At 42.5% G+C, this 20977-nt stretch overlaps 1 protein-coding gene across 14 annotated transcripts in view; it reads left to right on the top strand.

The window, feature by feature from the left end:
• The window catches only part of SGMS1 (sphingomyelin synthase 1), a 302362-nt gene that overhangs the window by 201846 nt on the left and 79539 nt on the right, over positions 1-20977 (top strand). The window contains exon 1 of one of the 14 annotated variants that reach the window (XM_068548136.1): positions 1456-1791. The exons of 12 other annotated variants lie outside the window; for them this stretch is intronic. The gene's annotated coding sequence lies outside the window, so the exon portion shown is untranslated. Of the gene's footprint in view, positions 1-1455; positions 1792-4702; positions 4788-20977 lie in introns of those variants that run through there. One more of the 14 variants, XM_068548137.1, reaches the window with a different exon arrangement.

The raw sequence follows: 20977 nt of genomic DNA, 5'->3' as shown, positions 1-20977 counted from the left end.
CTATGGAATGACTGGTTTTAAACAAATATGAGGAAATTAAACTCAGGAGATTGTCTCCAAAGCCAAGATGGTTTAATTGGTAACTTAAAAAAAAAAAATTATTCCTCTGCAAAAACTCTCTTCCCTCACTAGTAACCAACTCTTAACTGGTGCTCAGGACCTAGCAGTTCTGTGGTCTCCTGTAATTTGCCAATTCCAAGCTACTTTAAGTTTCTTTTCAATATTTCTATTCCAAAATGATGTTTAGGGTACCAATGACCGAGATAGAATGAATATTTCCAAAATCACTCTTACTTTTTTTTTTTTTTTAATTTATTTTATTTATGGCTGTGTTGGGTCTTTGTTTCTGTGCAAGGGCTTCCTCTAGTTGTGGCAAGCGGGGGCCACTCTTCATCACGGTGCACGGGCCTCTCACTATCGCGGCCTCTCTTGTTGCGGAGCACAGGCTCCGACGCGCAGGCTCAGTGATTGTGGCTCACGGGCCCAGTTGCTCCGCGGCATGTGGGATCTTCCCAGACCAGGGCTCGAACCCGTGTCCCTTGCATTGGCAGGCAGATTCTCAACCACTGCGCCACCACGGAAGCCCCCACTCTTACTTTTTAAAAGTTGGTTTAATTGTGGCATAAATGGAATCATTCCAATTTTAAGCCTTTTTTTCCCCTGCTACTAATAAAATTTCTCTTGTATAACAAGAACACCAAATCCAAGAATCCTAAACCAAAAGCTTCTTCGGTTTTCTATCACTTAAATAAGGGACTCAGACCATGCAAATACCAAAGAACTATTTCAGCTCGAAAATTCTTTGGATATTTTAACATTGAAAAGAATTTATACAAAAATTATGGGCCAGTTTGTCCACAGGTTTGGAGATTTTGATTCAGAAATCAGAGGGACAAGACAGCATTGTTTGAGTGCCTACTGTATGTCATGCACTGTCCAAATGCTTTGCATGTATTATTACATATAATCTGTCCAGCAAACTGTTGGGTAGGCATTTTGTCCCTTTCACTGCAGATAATTAACCCGCGCAAGATCATACAGTGTCAGAGGTTAGATCCATCTTAGAGGTTAGATCCCAATCTGCTTTGTCGCCAGATTCCACGCTCATTACGTCCAGGATCGCTGCCTAGCTTAAGAACTTTTACTAAGTAACAGAAATTAACATACATCCACTGATCAAGTATCTATCATAACAAAATTAATCCTTGTTTTGTAAGAGTTGTAAGGCCATCTACCATTTTCTTGACGTTGTTAAAGGCTTAAGTTGAAAAAAAAAAAAAAAAGTCTAAAAGGCTCCTAAGCCTGATATAAATCAAGAAAGGAAAGTTCCGCCTTAACCGACAGTGAACAAGCTTATTGGTTAGGATCACACGGGCTGACTCATTTCTTTTTTGCTGTGTTAGAGGGCCACACCCCGCATTCCAAAAAAACCTCTGCTGCCCGGCCACACCCGCGGCCTCCCTGCTGGAGCCTCTGGGGTTGGACCCGGCGTGCCCGCTCACAGCTGCTCGCCGGAGACGATCCTCCCGCCGCCCGCCCGCCGGGGCGTCGGCTGCTCAGCGCCGCGGTCCTTGCACCCCGACCCCTCAGGCCGCGGGAGAAGGCGGCCGGGGCCTGCCGAGGCGCGGGCGCACCCGAGGAGCCGGGGTCGCGGGTCCGCGCGCCGCCGGCCGCCTTCGCCTCTCCGCCTGAGTCCGGGCGGGCAGCGCGCACCCTGAGCGCGCCGGCGCCGCGCGCAAACTTGGCGCCCCGGGAAGTTTCCCGAGACTTGGCCTCCTGGGAGGAGAGACCGTAAGTACTGCTCCTTCTGGGATGCTAGGCTTCATTAGTGTGCTCTCTGGGGGACGCGTTGTAGCACTCACAGACGGTGGGACCTGGTTAAAAGCCGGGAGAAACAGCCTCCCTTGCCTTGCAGAAAGCACTCGGTACCGCAGTCGTTGCCATTCCTTCTACAGCGAAGTAAAGGGACTCTTAGTTTTTACTGAATCCGCCTTGATGATCAAACAGGCAATAGCTGTTGACACCTGAGAACGCTCACAGGGTAGTTGATAAAACAGTGGATCGGGATAGGCTGCATCAATAAATGCTCTGAATGTTGCGGGGTGCTTTTGACAGCCAAGGATCCAGCGGGTGGTTTCGGTTTGGGGTTATCCGGCTTTCCTAATGGAGGTTTTTGAGGTAGTGGGGTTATATTTACAGCTTGGTTACTCAGTTTTGGGGAACTACTCACTTTCTCAGATTCCAGTCCCTGTACAAAAAGGTCCTTCAGCCAACTCCTTTGGCTGGTTGGGAGCGAGCTGCTGAGTGAGATCTGCGCTCAATGCCAGAAGGAAGCACGTGCTCCCGGTGATTTGGAATGAGCATGTTTACTCCACAGCCATGCTTTCTATTTATTGTGGCCAGGTAACTGCTCTTGTGGAATTTGTGGAAATAAATACACCGAGAAGAATGCATGGCACTTGCTTTTCTTCCCTCCTCCCTCTCCTATTTGAGTTTGCTATGTGTAGATGTTACTTAGGTTGTAACGGGAACCAGGAGACCTAAGGTCTATTGACCCTGTTGAATTGATTATCACTTTTAAATTTATGTAGAAATAGTGAGCTTCTTTTAAAAATCTGCTCTTAATTAAAACTGCTTTTTAATGTAAGAAGTTAGTCAGCAAATGCGTAGCAGTTTGTATGGTGCAGGCAAATTATTTTCTTCCAAGGGGGATGGGGAGGTAGAGGGCAGGAGAGGCAGAATCTTGTGATTATTGCTGTTTTACTAAGGACATAGTGCAACAGACAGGTTATCACCGTCAGAAACACGGACCGTGCTGGAAAGGCAGGCTGAAGACTCCCCTGTAGCATAAAGGATGACAGGAAAATGTAAACTGAATTATGAAGTTCCAAATATGAATTATAAAGGTATGAATAGTATCTTTACACTTCCTTCATTTTTGAAGATACAGACTCTAATGCACTAGACAAGCTCTGTAACAGAAAGAAAGAGTAAAGTGCTTTGCAACTGACTTCTTCAGCTCTATAAAGGAAACTACTCTAGAAAGAAATCACTTCCAAATGGAATAATTAAAATGGTTTGTTAGAATTTTTAGTTAGTTACACTTTGAACTCCTAGTACCACTGTTTTTGTGCTCATGGGCTAATGGGTGAACTCACTTGCTTTGAGTTTAACTGATCAAGCACCTCCTGTGAGAGGTAACACCTTGGGATCCCATTTCTTTTGGGAAACAGACTGTGATAGTGACAGAAATGGCCTTAAGTCCACTGGGGTACTTGGAAAAGCCCCCTCAGGTGGTGAGCATGGGAAAATATGTCTAAGATCTAAAGGGATAATTAAATTTTAATTTTGATTCAAGTTTTACCTAATATTTGTAACAGAGCTGAACATTTAAGTGAGATGCTTTGCACCTGCTACCTCATTCTGTTTTTCCTGATAATGCTGAGAGGTAGAGGTATTATCATCTCTGTTTTGTGATGAAGAAACAGCCTCAGCAAGGTTACATAATCTCCAAATTTCACAGTTGGTTAATTTAATTTATAATACAAGGTAACATTTAAGGTTTGTAATTTTTCCCATGTGGCTCCAATTGCTCCTAATATAGTGTTGATTTTTCTGTGTGAAATAATCCAGAGGTGGTTCTGGGTTCAAAGAAGATTTTTAAGGAATTTTAAAAGCTCCGCATTGCCCCAGTACCAAAACATCAAAGTTCAAGGAATAATGCATTTACTTTGGAAGCTTGTGGTTTTCAAATATTAACTAAGCAAGCCCTCTTCTTCATGAGCCTGTTGATACCTAAGGCTGCCTCATAGTTGCTGATTTGGAGGGACTTTCTCCTACCTTCTTCCCTGAAGCCCTTCTAGTTCTGGATATGCAGATTCTTCGGTTCCTCATCAAGTACAGCGTGGCTGTTTTCTAACTGTAGCACCAAGCGGCTGGGTCCGTGGACGTCCGGTGGTTGAATGTCTGAGTGCACTCGGGCAGTATTTTATATGCTATGTGAAATGATTTTAAATTTCTGCTAGCACTTAGGTTAATGTTGAACCTGTTTGTTAGGAATGGTAAGGTCATGAAAGGCACACTCTGTGAACGCTAAGCTTTTCTTGTTAGATGGGAAAGGCTCAGCGTGTCTCACCAGGGGCAGCCAATTCTGAGAGTCCATCTGCTGGATCATCTGTTGGGATGTCATATAATGCAAGAGAACAATGTCTTAGAAGACCACCAACTACAGTATCTATACCAGGACCGAGTGTGGCTCACACCCTCCCTCATCATTCTTGCCATCTATATGATGCTGAACACACACCCACCTTCCCAAGCAAAGCAAGGATGCCTTGGCCTCCTCCTTAAACCTCTCTAAACCCCAGCTGCTTTAAGTGGCTGGAATTCTTGAGGATGTTGAAAGGACATGCCAGTGTGATGATAAAACCATTTGGGGGTGATCTTGAGAAAATCATGGAGAGAAGGAAGTATGCCAGACAACTTAGATTTTGAAAACCGGGGAGATGGTAAATTCTGGAAACTTTAGCTGCAGAGTGTATGTTGCTGTTTAGCAGACTAATAAATCACATTTGTGAAAAGATGGATTGGGAGCACTTAAAAAAAAGTGGTGGTGATCAGTATCTAGCATCACTCATCTCCAGTTGACCTTTCTTTTTCGATAGTTGCTGAACTAGTATATCAGGACATCATGCCATAGATACGACATGTCTGCTCTGGAAAAACATTTAACAAAGTGTTGTGTGTACTTTACTCAAGATGGACAAAGTGGGTGGACAGCAGTATAGGTAAGTGAGTTTGTGTCTTATACCTGAAGACGGATGATCAGTAGGGTGACGTCAGACTTGAATAAGGTGCCTGCAGTGTGCCTTAATGAGGGCATTTGATACAGCTGGACAACAAAACACGCACTAGTAGAGACAGAGAATTTAGAACCAAGGAGGTGGTAATCCCACAGTTCTTTGAAGCCCTGTAGATAGTGGTTAAGAACAAGGACTTTGGAGCCTGCCCTTGGGCAGGTTATTTGAGCGCTCTGTGCCTCAGTCTCTTCATTCATAAAATGCAGATAATAATACTTCCCTCATACGGCCGGCCGTTGAAAATGTTAAGGATCAAATTAGATTATTCAGGCAAAGTGCTTAAAAACAGAGCCTGGCCGTAAATTGTAAATTGTGTGTGCCACGTTTTAGTCTTTTGTTGTTGCTACCGCTTTTTCTTCCTGTGGCAATGTTGTGCATATTTCTGGGTTTATGTTTAAGTGTGTGTCCAGAATGGAGTAATCAGGTTTTGGAGAGGGTCTAGAAACTATGTGAACAGTGGTTGAAGACGCTGGAGACGTATACCTTAGTGTAGAAGCTGAAAGAGAGTAATCATATACTGTGAAGTGAAGCAGAAGTGGTCACGTTCTGAATTCTGAGATATTTCATCCAGTCTAACAAGTGCTTTCTCTTAAGGAGCTGTTAGCTTGGTATAAGAGAAATCTCCATTAAACGAGGATTTAGTAGAATTCTTTCCTGGTTATCAGTACAGCCTTTAACCAGGCAGTTAACTCAGTGGCTTTCCTTGGGGTGTGATTTACCCCTCAAGGGACATTTGGACATAGTTTTGATGGACGCAGCTGGGGTGGGAAGATGTGCTGCTGGCGTTTGACGGGTAGAGGCCAGGGGTGCTGCTAACATCCTGCAATGCACAGACCAGCCCCACAACTAAAAATCATCCTGTTCAAATGTCGATAGTGCTGAGGCTGAGAAACCCTGGCTTAACTCTTCAATATGTGTGCTTCTCTTTGTGAAGTTTGAATACTGATCTTTGCCTTAGCGACATCACAGAGTAGCTTTAAGAGTATATTTGTGAAAGGGCCTTTGAGAGTTAATGTATTCTGAAATCTGCAGATGTAGACAGCATATACCTTTTATCAGCAGCGGCACAGTAAAATATTATTTGCTCCGTTCCAGGGAGGAATATGTTACAGTCGTTTGAGAGTCCAATAAGCCTATGCTTGAACCTCAGCCCTACCAATTCAACCTGCTGTGTGATTCGGGGCAAGTTTCTTTATGTGTGAAAACCCAATTCGTGTTTCATAGAGTTTGGACTGTGCTACCAGATTTACATACATGCCTTGTACATAGTAAGCCATTTTACAATTAACTTTTTTTTTTTTTTGGCAATGGGATTGAGTGGTGCTTATTAAAATGTAAGATTTGGAAAGAGGATGAATAAAGAAATTGGATCTTAATGTTAAAAGACAGAAAACAAAAAGGCTTCTTGCCTTCAGAAATTAGGAGAGGTGAATGTCTTTGCAAGTGTTGCTTTGGCCTTGTAGGTAAGGACCATAATATGCACCAAGGTGAGAAGCGCTTATCTGAGGAAGAGGATGAGTTGCATGGAAAACAAGAGTTACCTACTTCATATTAGTCTGGAACTAGCCAGGATATGGTTTCTAGGTTTGTGAATTGCTCCACTACGAAAACTTGTAATGTTTGTTCTTAAGCAGTGTAATTCGCTCTGTTTTTTCATCTTACTCTTGATATTATGGTTTCTTAATATATTTTCCAGTGCCTTAAGATGTAAGCCACATACCCAGCCACTGAACGTGTAAGTGTGTCAGCTTTGCAGTCTTAGTGATTTCTGTACCTTCTCAGCCTCCCCCCAGAAGATAAGGCAAAGCTTTCATGTGATCACTCTTCCTGTCACCTCCACTTGAGCACCAGCTGTGGACCTAGAAGTCTGGAGTCCATCCACAAGGCCCACTGTTTTCCTGCTGCTGTGGCAACCTATGTCAGCATGTAGCATAGCCATAAAATCAGTTGAAAGTTAATGTATTTGACTTACAAGTGTGATTGCATGTGTGTGTGTGTGTGTGTGTGTGTGTGTGTGTGTGATAAGGCTTGGGTGGAAAGATCCCCAAGTGTGTACAACCCACCTGCTGTCTACTTTGTAAAGGCAGAATGTTTTGTAGCAATGTTCATCTTCCAAGGAGGTAGCAGTCAGAGACCCAGCAATGAAAAGTTCCCTGAGTTAGAAAGAGGCTCTTACTCAGGTTGGAGAGTGGAAGTTAGTGATTTTTTAAAGAGAGGCTACTCCTAATTTTCTTTCTCATGGTCCTTACCGCATTGGAACTGAATTGTTTAAACCTCACATAAACACGTGACTTGAGCCCTCAGATGGAAGAAGTGTTAGTCCCCCAGCAGCTTGCCTCTCTCTGGGCATCTGGAAACCTTTCCTCCTGGAGCAGTGGGGAGAATTCATGGCTGGCTCATACCAGGAGAGCGATGGCAGCCCCAAGGTGAAGTGCAGCAGCCGCATGTAGAATGGAATGACTTGGGGATCACCCTTTGGAGAATTTATAACACAGACTAAGCCCTGTTAGTGCTCGGAGGCTTTCATTAAGCTAACGTTCAAGCTTGCTTAACTCTCCTGATTGTGCAGAAATAGAAGATGGCATTCAAGACCCTCATGGTCTCAAGCTGCCCCTGATTTTCTGGGTAAGCATTCTTGGCAAAAACTCAGTGATTCTAACGGAGACTCCCGAATTGGTTACACAAAATTGCATACCTCTCTGGGGCCAGAAGGCAAGAGTTTGATATTAAAGCAAAGCTGAAAGTCAGGTTAATAATAAACCAAATGAGATTAATAGATACATCACTATTTTAGATGGTGCCATTGACCACAATTCTTGAGACCTGATAGGTGACTGCTCCACTTTAGGTACATCCTTATATGTATCATTTTGATTTCTCAGAGGTGGATGAGACTAGAAAATTCCATGAGCTGCCGAAAGTGTTGTTAAAAGTGTTGGAAGGCTGACTATGGATTTACAAAGGCCCCTGGGCACCGGCTTGGTGAAACTCTTCGGTATTTGATACCAAAATCCAAGTTCTAGCCTTGTGCTGAGTCAACAGATCTAAAGATAGATTTCTTTGGGTTTTGAAACTAGAGTCTCACCAGAAGGCCCCAACACATTTTAGACATAAAAGGAACAAAGAGATTTAAAATGTCAAAGTAGAGTGTAATAGGATAGCTCATTCTCCATGTCTAAGGTCTGTTAGCTTGTATTTTTGGCGTTTAATGGTTTTTTAAAAATATACTTCTTTCAGTATCAGTTGTGGGTGGAGTTTTCTATGCTTCTTTTTTTTTTTTTTTAAAGCTGTCCGTCCCCCTTCCCTGAAATTCATAAAGACTTCATCTCCCTGTGGAGGTGTTGGCTCCTACCCTAAGTGTGGTGTGTGTACCCTACATGAGGGCCAACAGGGAGATCCCTTCCACTTTCTGACTTGGATAAAAAGATAAGACCCCCCAAAGAAACTATAAAACACCTCTGTAATGAATGAATCACAGCAAAGATAGAGAAAGTAGGTAAAGAGATTAAATGGCTTCTAGGGCAGAACTATAACTTAGTTAAAGATACTGGCATGCTAGTCTGAGAAGGGATCTGTTTGAAGGGGAATTTAGCGGAGTGGAACTTGGAGAGGCCAGGCTGGCCTCTCTACAGGAGAAGGTCCCCTGCCCCTTGTATAGTATCAGCAGGTCTCCGTATGGATCTTATCCCAATGGTGGGGCCATCTGTGGGCTTTTGAAATCAAATGGTTAGGTTCCCAACCTGACTTAGACTGTGGTCTTGCCCTCCCCACTGGACACCCCTGAGCCTACCTTTTTTTTTCTTTTTTTTTTTTAATAGTTTTGGCTGTGGTGGGTCTTCGTTGCTGCACACGGGCTTTCTCTAGTTGCCGCGAGCGGGGGCTACTCTTCATTGAGTTGTGCGGGGTTCTCACTGCGGTGGCTTCTCTTGTTGCGGAGCACGGGCTCTAGGGGCGTAGACTCAGTAGTTGTGGCGCACGGGCTTAGTTGCTCCGCAGCACGTGGGACCTTCCCGGACCAGGGCTCGAACGCGCGTCCCCTGCATTGGCAGGCGGATTCTTAACCACTGCACCACCAGGGAAGTCCCCCCTGAGCCTACCTTAACCTCACAGTGCAGTCGGGCCACACAGGAAGCCACAAAACACATTACCCTTCCATGCCCGTGATGCATCCTTCTGATTATAATTTGGGTTCCTCATGAATTATACTTTTCAGGAGACACAGGATCAGCAGATATCAGCATCCACCATCCAGTCTACATGATGGTATTAAATTGACATTTTTACTTCACTGTCACCCTGAGTTTGGTTAGCCTGAACCCTCTCTTGATCACCATATTTATGAATTGCAAGGTTCAAGGGCCAGCCTTGGGCTGTGGTAAGTCCACCAAGATGCAGTACTCTGCACGGACTAGCTGGCTTCCCCAGTGTTGCTTGTCTTCACGGTGAGTGTCCTTTTCTTATGTTGTGACCGGCAACATAAGAGTGTGATTCCCAGGGGGCTTCCCTGGTGGCGCAGTGCTTGAGAATCTGCCTGCTAATGCAGGGGACACGGGTTCGAGCCCTGATCTGGGAAGATTCCCACATGCCGCGGAGCAACTAGGCCCGTGAGCCACAACTACTGAGCCTGCGCGTCTGGAGTCTGTGCTCTGCAACGAGAGGCCGCGATAGTGAGAGGCCCGCGCACTGTGATGAAGAGTGGCCCCCGCTTGCCACAACTAGAGAAAGCCCTCGCACAGAAACGAAGACCCAACACAGCCAAAAAATAAATAAATAAATAAACAAATGTGGGGTTTAAAAAAAAAAAGAGTGTGATTCCCATCCTAATGATAGTATATATATATTTTTTTTTTTTTAAATTTACTTATTTATTTATTTATTTTTGGCTGTGTTGGGTCTTCGTTTCTGTGCGAGGGCTTTCTCTAGTTGTGGTGAGCGGGGGCCACTCTTCATCGCGGTGCGCGGGCCTCTCACTATCGTGGCCTCTCTTGTTGGGAGCACAGGCTCCAGACGCGCAGGCTCAGCAGTTGTGGCTCACGGGCCCAGTTGCTCCGCGGCATGTGGGATCTTCCCAGACCAGGGCTCGAACCCGTGTCCGCTGCATTGGCAGGCAGACTCTCAACCACTGCACCACCAGGGAAGCCCTATATTTTTTGCTTTTTCGAAAATGTTGAGAAGAAAAATGAGTGTAACGGAATGCTTATTCATGCTGGAAATGTGATGGTCTATTGTGAGTGACTCATGTAGACATGAGTAAAGCAAACTAGAGTACATTGTTATCGTTACAGTTACCATGTAAACTAACTAATTCCTATTTTGCTAGTTTGTGAATCCTGTAATTCTCATTTAAATTGCACAAATTACTAAACAATTACAGAAGCCCCCAATCACAGCAGTTCATAGCCCACATTTCACAGTAGAATTTTTCAGTACGGTTTTGTATTGCTAAGATTCTTGTACATTTATGAAGTATACTTTTACTTGGTTCTCAGGATAATATGGCCAAGTCTTTGGGGCATTAGGGTTCTGGAAGCTGTGGTACTTTTAAAGTCTATTCATGTAAAACTGTCCTTTTAATATTTTTATATTCCCACGGATATACTGAAACGATTCCCTGCAGTTAAGTACTGTTGATAGTAAGTGATTTTGTGCTATTCAGCAATGGTTTGATAATATCAGTCTAGTGGCCTGGGAGAGTCACCTTCTTAAATCTTTAGCATTTACTTCTGGGAGCAGAATTCTCAGGAGAAGCAGGAACCTGATGTCATTTACTTTGATGATGTCCACGTCAAGGTCAGAGATGTGAAAGTGAATGTTTCTAACCCAGAAACTAGCCATCACCGGTCTAGATCAAAGGGAATGCCTTTTACAATTGGAGCAGCTCCGGGATGGATGGAGATATGTTGTGTGAAAACCACACGGCCCTAGGAAGACTCTAGGAGAATCCTCTTGGAAAGAAAGTAAGGATTGGACGGGGTCAGTGCAGTAGGGAATAAGCAGGAGGTTATTCCCACTGGGTTGAAGAATAGGGAACACAAAGCAAGGTTCTAATGTTATTTACAGTTCCAGAGAGCGCCTCCTCTTACTGGACTGAACCCTGTACTTCTCACCAACCAACATTTCCTCCAGCCCTTCATTCTCAAGCTACCGTTGTGTTCAAAGGAGGTTTATTCTCTGAAAGTTTGTTAACTAAGTTACCTGAGTAAACTGTGTGTTCCTGTGGTTGGAGATCAGGTAGGCCAGGGGTTGTTATATTTTTAAACTGTAAATAGAATGAACAAAAGGGCTGCTTCTCTATGTATCCACCTGTTCCCTGCCAACGCCCACAGAAACACCCGCAGCAGGAGTTCTTCCCCACAATAGAGATGACCATATGCTAGACCTCTGCTGTCCAGTCCTGCAGCCACTGGCCACTTGCAGATATTTAAACACATTAAATAAAATTAAATTAAACATTCTGTCTCTTAGTCATGCTAACCACATCCCGGTGCTCAAGAGCTACTCGTGCCTGGTGGTCACCATGGTGGGCAGGACAGATACAGACGTTTACGTTACCTCATCCCAGGAAGGTGATTCAGCCTTAAGGAAAATATGTATTAAGGCATTGGATCCATTTTCAAGAAATTCCTATATAAACCAAAACATTTCTAGGGTTTAACAAAGTTGACTCTTTCAGGCCAAATGAAGGTATTATTACTATTATTGAAAATCTTAGTGTTCCTCAAGTTTCAACTTTGAATTCCAGCGGAGCGTGACTGCTTTTGAGAGTCAAAGTGAATTATCAGCACATTATAGTGTAACTGGGTAGTCAGGGCCTAAGTAGGAAAACAGAAGCCACTTTTATTTACAGTAGAGGGTATTTAGTGAAGTTCCTTCCACAGGTGATGGTGCAGCAGGGAGCCCATTGAAGAAGCCTAGAGATTAGCCCCAGCAGGAAGTCATTACTAGTTTCAGGCTGGAGGGACAAGTTGTGGAGGCTGTTATTGGAGCTCAGGGGCAGATAAAAGCCAAAGCCACAAAGGAGATCCCGGACAGGAAGGTGAGAAGTACTCGTGGCAGCTTCTGCTCTCCAGTCTTCTGCCAGCGCCTCCCATTTGTTGAATCCAGCAGGTTGATCCCCTGTGACAACGCAGAGCAGAGTCGGGGACCAGAAAGGATGGATCTATCAGCCCAGGACCAGCGCAGCTGGTATCTGGTGAGCTGAGCACCTCTTATGTATTGGGTTCGCCAAAAAGTTCATTCGGGTTTTTCCGTAACATCTTACAGGAAAACCTGAACGAACTTTTTGGCCAACCAATATAAGGTGACCTAATGCGTCCTGGCCTCCAGGCGTGCGCAGTCATGCACTTTTCCATACATCGCTTAGTAGGTTGCATTACATGTTTCTCTCTTGAGACGGACTGTGAACTCCTCGGGGGCAGGGACTGTGTTCCATGCATCTCGGTAGTCCAGGTCCCTGGCACATAGTGAGTACATTTTTCGATTTTTAACAGATTGGTTCAAAATTTACTAAAGTGCATTGTTTGGAAGATTTTTTCACAGAAAGCTTTCACTTTTTTTTTTTTTTTTTTTTTTTTTAAATAAAGAATATGTTTGCAGCCACCAAATTAAAAAGGTAGAAGCCAGTGCCCTCTCTAAGTGGGCAGGGAAGATGAGGAACCTAGGAATGTAGTATCATGAGCAAGAAGAATGAGTGGGGGAGGGGAGGGCCTGGAGATCGGGAACCAGGGTAGGAATCTTCTGGGGGAGTTCGTTAGGGTCTAATAAATAAACGTCTGGACTAGCCCAGTTATCCTGAGTGCTATCTTCTCAGAATCCCTGTGGTTTGTCATTTTGGCTCAAACTAGGGAAAAGCGGGGCCTCTGAAAAGAACATCCCCTGGCAACTAAAAATACTATACACTGATTATACAGAAATAGAAAATAAATCAATTCGTGGTATGCCATCAGCTTTGGATCATTGGCTTTTTTCTCCCAATATTTTAAGATAATATTGTAATCTTTAATACTGTAATAATATCTGTAATCTCATAGAGATTTTAAATTCAGTTTAATTATCCTGTTTTCTACACTGAGTCCACTACTATCCTGACTCATGTGATGGTTTATGATAAAAGTAAATTTGCACCTAGCATAAAGTAAGCATTCGATAAATGTTTGTTCACCAAGTGAATGGCTATATGGTTAGGAATCATAATTTAAAGGCTTCAGCTATTTTTCATAGCATGAAATCATTGCAGAGAGCTCTGGTCTAAACCTGTGTATTTCATTATCTGTATTACGTCCTATAGCAGTATTCGTTTACTTATAGCTGCTCACAGTGGTTAGGCCTTATCTCTTTCCTTCACAGCTGCTGCATAAGGTAGGTATTATTATTCCCAGTCATGAGTAAACTTGCTGCTGCTTCCATGTAATGGCCAGACGTTCAAAGACAAGTACGAGCTGGTCTCTGCCCTAGAGGAGCTCAACACCTAGAATGTAGGTCCATTTCAGTGGAACTAATCCTGTCTTCAAGGAGGCCTCTGCCAGGGGCCTTAGGGTGAGCAGGACTTGCCAGGGAATGGGAGTGGGGCCTACACGAGGCATTCTAGGCCAGGTTCACAGCCCCTGTGAAGACTTGGAGCCCTGAAACAGCCTGACACTTTGGGGTTCCTTGAGTCACTGAGGGAGACCGGAATGCAGAGGCTGGAAGAGTGGTCTCCTGTAGGAGCGTGATGGTGTCGCAGGGGCGGGGGGAGGTTTAAATAACGTTATCCTGTCTTTAAGCTACAAAACTTTGATGGCAGGGAGGATCTTATATCTCCCTGGATTGTAATAACCCACGTGATCCCTTCTGGAGGCCAGGGTGTAGGCAGCGACAGTGGTTCCAAGCAAGAGAGGACATATTCCATTTAGGAGAAGTCTGTGGAATAGAATTGGTGGGATTTGGTGACCACGTTTATGTGAGAAAGTGAGGGAGGGGTGCAGAATGATGACAACCCTTAACCTACAAGAGAGTGCCTCTCCCTAGTGTTCTTTTCCTTCCTCCCACCATACTCCAAAAAAAGTCTTTTTTTTCATGACGTGGAATTTAACCTTAAAATTGCACAGGTCTGATCTAACCAGGAAATCCTCAAGGGATAACCAGATTTTCTCCCTGAAGTGATTTTCATCTAAGTGGGAGAAGTTTTAATACAATGAAAAATCATAGTGCTTCTTACTTTCTGCCCTTCTATGACTGTTATTTAGAATTTTATTGTGAAAATAACTTGAAAAGTGAAGAATATGAATGTGGGTTTTTTTCTGTCTTTTTTTTGTTTGTTTTTTGCTATGTTTGTTTTCTGAATGGATAACCTCTCCTGATCTTTGGAGCGTGGAGTATTCGGCAGATTTGGGCTCAAGCTCTCCATGTGTCAGGGTGCTAGGTGTGGATAACTAAAGACATGTAATATTATGCGGGCTGGGTACTGGATTCGTGGTTTGCCTATGCTAGCTTAACTTACTCCTCACCGCATTAATATTATAAATATCACAATGATACATTATATATATATATTTTTTGTTTTTTTTTTTTTTGAGAAGTGAGCAAACTGACGATGAGAGAATGTAGGTAGTTTAAGGCCATGCAGCCAGGGACAGAAATGGAAAAATGCAAATTCTTGCTCTTTCTTTCACTTGTGTAGTTTGCCATGGGGCCTGCAGCAGGAACGCTGGTAGATAAAGAGAGTGTGTCGGTCAGTGCAGTCGGGGGGCAGATACCATACAGTAGTTTGAACAGGGCAGCAGTTAGATATTGAGAGTTATTAGCTATGGCAAGGGGTTGGAGCAATGATGGCTTGGCTAATAAGAAGTAAACAGAGCTCTAGAGTACAGAAATAATAGATAATAGGGAGCAACCACTGGCCCTTGGGCCCCTGAGGCAAAGGCCACACCTCATACCCGATCCAGACCTTGCTGGAGAGAACGCCCCTGGCTGTGGCCCACTGTGTGGCAGAGAAATTGCTGTGGTGCCAGGCTGGTGGAACTTGCTGAAAAGGCACCATCCATCCTTTGGGGTGCCGGGGAACGCTGTGCACAGGGAGATATGGACGGGGATACTCCACTACAAAAGCGGGAGACGGGTGCCAGCGAACCTGCTCATACTGCAGGGGGCTGCCAAGGAGCGCGCCAGAACCAGGAGGCACGGGGCCTTCCTCCAGCTGTGTCTTGCCAGCATCTTTTGCTGACAGTGGTTAACAACATCATGCAAGCGAGCAAGTGAAAAAATATCTCAGGGGCCCAGATCCATTTATGCAGATCAGGCAGTAAAGGGTGAACTTATGGCGGACAGACAGTAAATTGATCACTGGCACAGGGAGGAAAAAGCTCACCCTTTTCTCAGAACCTTTATTTTTCTTTCATTCAACCAGGCAGTAGCACATGATGTATATATTTTGGAGTGGTTTTTATTTTTTCCCTTGATGGTACTGAATCATTTTCCTCAGACCTTGAACACTATATGGTTTGACTACCTGTGTTTTCCATGTGGTGACCTATCACTAAGGGACTGTTGAAGATTAAGTTTCCTTCATTTTCTTTTTTATTGTTTGCCTCTTAAACCTTAGATAAATACATGGATAATCAGGAATTGGTGCATGCTACATTTATGAAATGCCATCCAACCAGATGACATCCCAGGCTTTTTGTTTAATGCTTGTGAAAATATTTGGTACAACCTAGAATTATAATTGCACATGAAGTAATTCAATTTGAGATTTATCTCTGACGCTTTATAAATATTTGCCAAAGGATTTCACAATATAATATATAGGGTTATGGTTTTATTTGTGTGTAGTGGTTGTTTGCTAGTGCATTTGTTTACTGCTTTCTTGTGAATTTGGAAGAATAGACCTTCCAGAAGAGCTTTTTAAAGATTTTTCCCTCCGGGTTGTTTTCTGCATTCCACACCTCTGAGCTGCTAGATTTCATAGCAGTTTCTTGCTCCCTAACACCATGCAATGCATAATTTATCATTTTGTTTAAAACATTAGAAAGGGACAGGTACTCAGCCTTGACCTTGAACCCAAGTTGATAACTTGATGTGTCTGTGCTGCCTTCTTTTTCTCTACTTCATTTCTTATTTTGAGTTTTTCTCCCTCAGAACTCCCCTGAAAAACCTTTAGCTCATTAAATATATTTTGGGAGGTTCAGATGTTTTAAAGGCTTATAGCTTTAACATTTTTTTAAATTAGATTTCAAATGTAAAGGGAGAGAATTGTCCATAATCTTACATTCAGGTAACCCATGATGACGTTGAAAATAAATAAAAAAGTGTGTGTACATGGCTAACATACAAATGGTATCAAAAGGTACAAAAAGAGAAGTAAAAGCCTCTCCTCAAATGTGACTATTGTTACATTTTTTGTGATTTCTTCCAGGAAAAAAAATGTTTTGGGCATATATCTGCATCTTTCTGGCTCTCTGCTTTTTACATTTTTTTAATAAAGGGATTCAGTTGTACATATTTTCTATAACCTTTTTTTTGTACTTTTCCTATTACTTTTTTAGAGCTCTTTCCCGTCAACACACAGATCTTCCTTATTTACTTTAATATGATATGTACAAGATTTCATTACCTCATCCACATTATGGACGTGTAGTAATTGATTTTACCTTTGTCTTCTGGCTAGTTTGGTAATTGCCAAGTATTTGTGGGGAGGAATTGTAGTTACCTACTGGAGTTATTATAGTTCGCTTTTTTGTAAATAAACCTCCTGATGATATATCAGTAGGTTACATTCCTAGCAGTGAGATGGCTAAGTCAGAGGATGCGGGCATCTTTTTTAACTTTGGTAAGCATTTCCAGATTGTACTCTAGAAGGGCTACACAGATTGGTTTTCTCTTCCCAAGGTTGTGTCTTTCCCACACCCCCATCACCACTGTAAGTCACGAGGCTTTAACATTTTTGCCAACCTGATAAGTTAAAAATGTTATCTCTTTGTTTTCATTTGCTTATCTTTAATAACAGGTTTCGTATCTTTCTATAGGTTCCTTGGGCATTCATATTTCTTTTTGTAAATTGTCTGCTCCTATGCTTTACTGTGTACTGTCTTCTTCCTCTTCTCCTTCCTCTTTCTTCTTGCTCCTTTTCTTCCCTACAGGGTTCTTTGTCTTTATTGTATTGACTTATATGAGCTCATTTTAAATTAGGGAAATTAGTCCTTTCATATATGTATTGCAAATATTTTTTCCCATGTTATATATCCTGTCTTTCACCGTTCATTGAAAATATTGTTATTCTGTGTAAGGAATATAAAACATGTTCTCTTTTAAAAAAGAAATGAAAGGAGGTTGGGGGTTAAGAAAAGTTGGCCACACTATCTGCTGTTTTTGAGGCCTGGTAGTTGTAGTTTGGGACCAAAGTTATTTCCACGAATCCTAGTGTGTCTCATAGCCCTGGAGACCCCATACCGTCTTATTTACACCAAGACCACGGATACCAACCTCCTCTTTCTTTGTGTTCACATGGCTACCTGTCTAGACCGGCCAGTCAGAGATAATTATATCTATTCTCTTGTGACTAGAGTGTTGCTAAAACAATATTTTTTTTAAATCCAATTTTAAAATAATGAATAGATCAAGAATGGCTATCCCTCCACATTTCTTCAAAGGACAGACTTCTCATCTGAACATTTAAACTTTAAGATTCTGGTTAACAAAAATTGACTGTATAAAAGCACGTTACGGGCTTCCCTGGTGGCGCAGTGGTTGAGAATCTGCCTGCCAATGCAGGGGACACGGGTTCGAGCCCTGGTCTGGGAGGATCCCACATGCCACGGAGCAACTAGGCCCGTGAGCCACAACTACTGAGCCTGCGCGTCTGGAGCCTGTGCTCCCCAACAAGAGAGGCCGCTATAATGAAGAGGCCTGCGCACTGCGATGAAGAGTGGCCCCCGCTCGCCGCAACTAGAGAAAGCCCTCGCACAGAAACGAAGACCCAACACAGCCAAAAATAAATAAATAAATAAATAAGATTACTATTAAAAAAAAAAAAAAAGCACGTTACGTATACTGTAAACTGTGACTCAGCCTAAATCCAAGGAAAAGATTTGACTAGTTCTTTCCCAGAGAAGATTTTAAGGATTTCCTGAAATTTCGTATAATCTATATTTATGTACTTATTCATACATACGGAAAGCCTTTTAATGGTATCCTCTAAAGGGCAATATTATGGTACAGTATTTTCCTGGTTTGACTTACAGTCCTGCTCTCTGAAAATAGCAATAAATCTTAATTTCCAGTAGGATCCTGGCCTCTTTTTCATGCCATTTGACCTGAGATGAGGTGTCTAATGGCTTTGTTTACTCTTCATAGTTCTATGAAGGCAGTTGATTCCGTTAAGTTGAATTTACTGAAATAAGGCCCTTATAATAGGAAGATGGATTTATTTTTGAGAAAGGTAATGCTAAGCTTTGACTTCTGCAACTATTCAGTAACATTCAGTGCAAAAATAATTGGACATCAGAACATTAGAGAACCAGCCGTTGTTATTTTGAATGATCATGGTGCTTATCAAGCCTTCGTTTCAGTGCAGACTGCTGAAATAATTGATGATGTCATTAATTAGTTTCGACCAGATAAATTTTTGGTAGTTTCGTAATGGCACCTTTCTAAACAGGATATCAAAATGAAAGATAAATGGAGATGTTTAAAAATGCCTAGCTGTGTCAAAGGAAAGCTCACAAATGATTTCTTAGGCACAATAGTTTTGTACCACTTTAGTCCACCTTGCATCCTTAGCTTTAGCTTATAAATCAAGTTGACTAAATAAGGCTGACAGAAATTCATTTGTGAATTTGTCTTTGACATCTTATACAGGAGGATAAATGAATAAGACGAATGGAATCTACTTTGAAGAATGAGTTTCTAAAAGCAGGAGTGTCTGTCATTAGTTCCACTCAGTGAGGGCGGGTCTGCAGGTGAGATCCTGGTGCCTTGTCGAAAGGCTCCAAGCCGGCCCTGGAGAAACTAAGCAAATGAAAAATAAAATGCTAATATCAACAGTGACCGTTGTAAAAAAAAAAAATAGACACTTCAAGAAAATACAGGACCTTTTGTGGGGTATTTTTGATTAGGTGGTATAAATTTTCAGTGGTGTGTAGACTTTTTGGAGGAATGCTTTGCAGTTGAAATGAAAAGTGTGAACCACTTGAGAATAAAACTAGTAGGCTTTACAGTGAGTGGGAAAGCAGAGGCTTTGGAAATGGAAGTTTCCGCATTTGGTTCTCATGCTGCCGCTCACGGGTGTTCCCGAATAAGGAATACACGCTCTCCGAGCCCCAGTTTTTTTAATTTGTAAAAGCGGAGATTAAAATACCTACCTCGAAGAGTTTTGAGAGAAATAGATGAATTTGGTAGATAATAATCACTCGACAAATATGTGTCCTCCCTTTAAGGAGGTTTCTGGTATTGTGCAGATGGAGAGGGCAGCTGTTGATAAAGATCTCCGGCATCGCTGATGTTGAAAGTACCTCTTACAACATCAGGTATGGGAAATGGGGCTAGTTTAGAACTTGCTGTTTTTCAGGAAGGCAGAGAGATGTGCTCTTAGAACGTGACGATTAATGATTTTTCCCATTGCTGGTTCAAGTGTCACATAACTGACCCTGGTTTATGTTGTATGTCTCGAGATGTGGCCACAAGTCCCACTGAGGTCAGTTATAGGCGTAAGTATTTATATCGGAGCGTTTGTGTTTCTGGAGTCCTCTGCCATTGGTCTGGTCACACATGCTAATTATCGCCACCGGGAGACAGTGAAGTTCCCTTGGCGTTGGCTGCATTATGAATTGGTCACCACACTGAGCCAGAACACTTGGGAGCTTCCCGTCCAGGTACCCTCTGGCCTCGGTGCAGCTCACAGGGAGGTCGGTTACATCATTATTGGTCATAAGACAGGCTCTGATGACTGCCCAGACTTTGATCAGTGCCTGATGCATCCTGCTCCCATACTCATATTGAACATACTTGAGGCAATGGAACAAAAGGTCAGTGCATGTGATTTTATACTTCTTTCTTTTTCCCCACAAAAGTAAAGTTTCTCTTCATGTTTTTTTTCTTTATCTTACTAATAATGTACTGATGTACATGCTGATGAGCACTAACTGGGAATACTTATTTTGTACTGCTCTCTAAGTGCCTTGTGTATATGATATACTGAGTTAATCCTCATAAGCTATGGTGTAGGTGCTATTATTATCCTCGGTTTACGGAGACAAAAAGCTGTGGCGCAGAGTGGTTGAGTAATTTGCTCAAGATCTCACAGCAGTAAACAGAAGGGCCAGGATTTAAATCTGGGTCATCTCTTGACTGCTACTATACCAGCCTTCCTCCCCTGTAAGAAAATAAAGACAGTTACAAAGAACATTAAAAAAATATATAAATCCCATCTATCCAATGACAACCATTCTCAGCACTTCGGTGCACTTACTTCCAAATCTCTTCCTTGAACTTTGATGGCAAATCCTCTCTTCCCATTTCTACTTCCAAGGGCTAATGAAACATTGTGAACAGCTTGGTATTTATTTTCCCAAATATACATGCAAACACATGCACATGCATAGATAATCTACACCCGTTTCTTAATGTCCTACCATATGCATTGTTCTGCGAGGCATTTTTTCACTCAGGATATGCTGGACATATTTCTATATGTATTGTATATAATCTAACACATATATTTCGATCGTCTATTTAGTATGGATTGCACTACTTTCGGAGGATGACTGCACCATAATTTCTTCCAGTGTACCGCTTTCATTGATGGACATTTAGATTGTTGTCCCATTTTCCCTACACCATTTATAGTAGCTGCATATATTTTACTGTATGAAAGTACTATAATCTAACTAATTTTCCTCTTACGAGATTCAGGTTGTTAGAAGGTACTAGGATGAACATTCTCACAAATGAGGATGTGAGTACATCCTTACTTAGTTACTTCCCAGCCCCAACCAAAATGCCAAGACCAAATGATCACCCAATCACTTTAAAAAAAAAAAAGGAAAAGAAACTTTATTGAGGTATACCTTACCTACTGTAAAATTCACCTCTTTTAAGTGCACGCTTCAGAGATTTTAAAAATTTACCAAGTTAAGCAACCAGCA

The sequence above is a fragment of the Eschrichtius robustus genome, chromosome 7 (assembly GCF_028021215.1).
Source record: "Eschrichtius robustus isolate mEscRob2 chromosome 7, mEscRob2.pri, whole genome shotgun sequence".
In the NCBI taxonomy this organism is placed as follows: domain Eukaryota; kingdom Metazoa; phylum Chordata; class Mammalia; order Artiodactyla; family Eschrichtiidae; genus Eschrichtius; species Eschrichtius robustus.
This window is presented reverse-complemented; position numbering and strand designations above follow the sequence as displayed.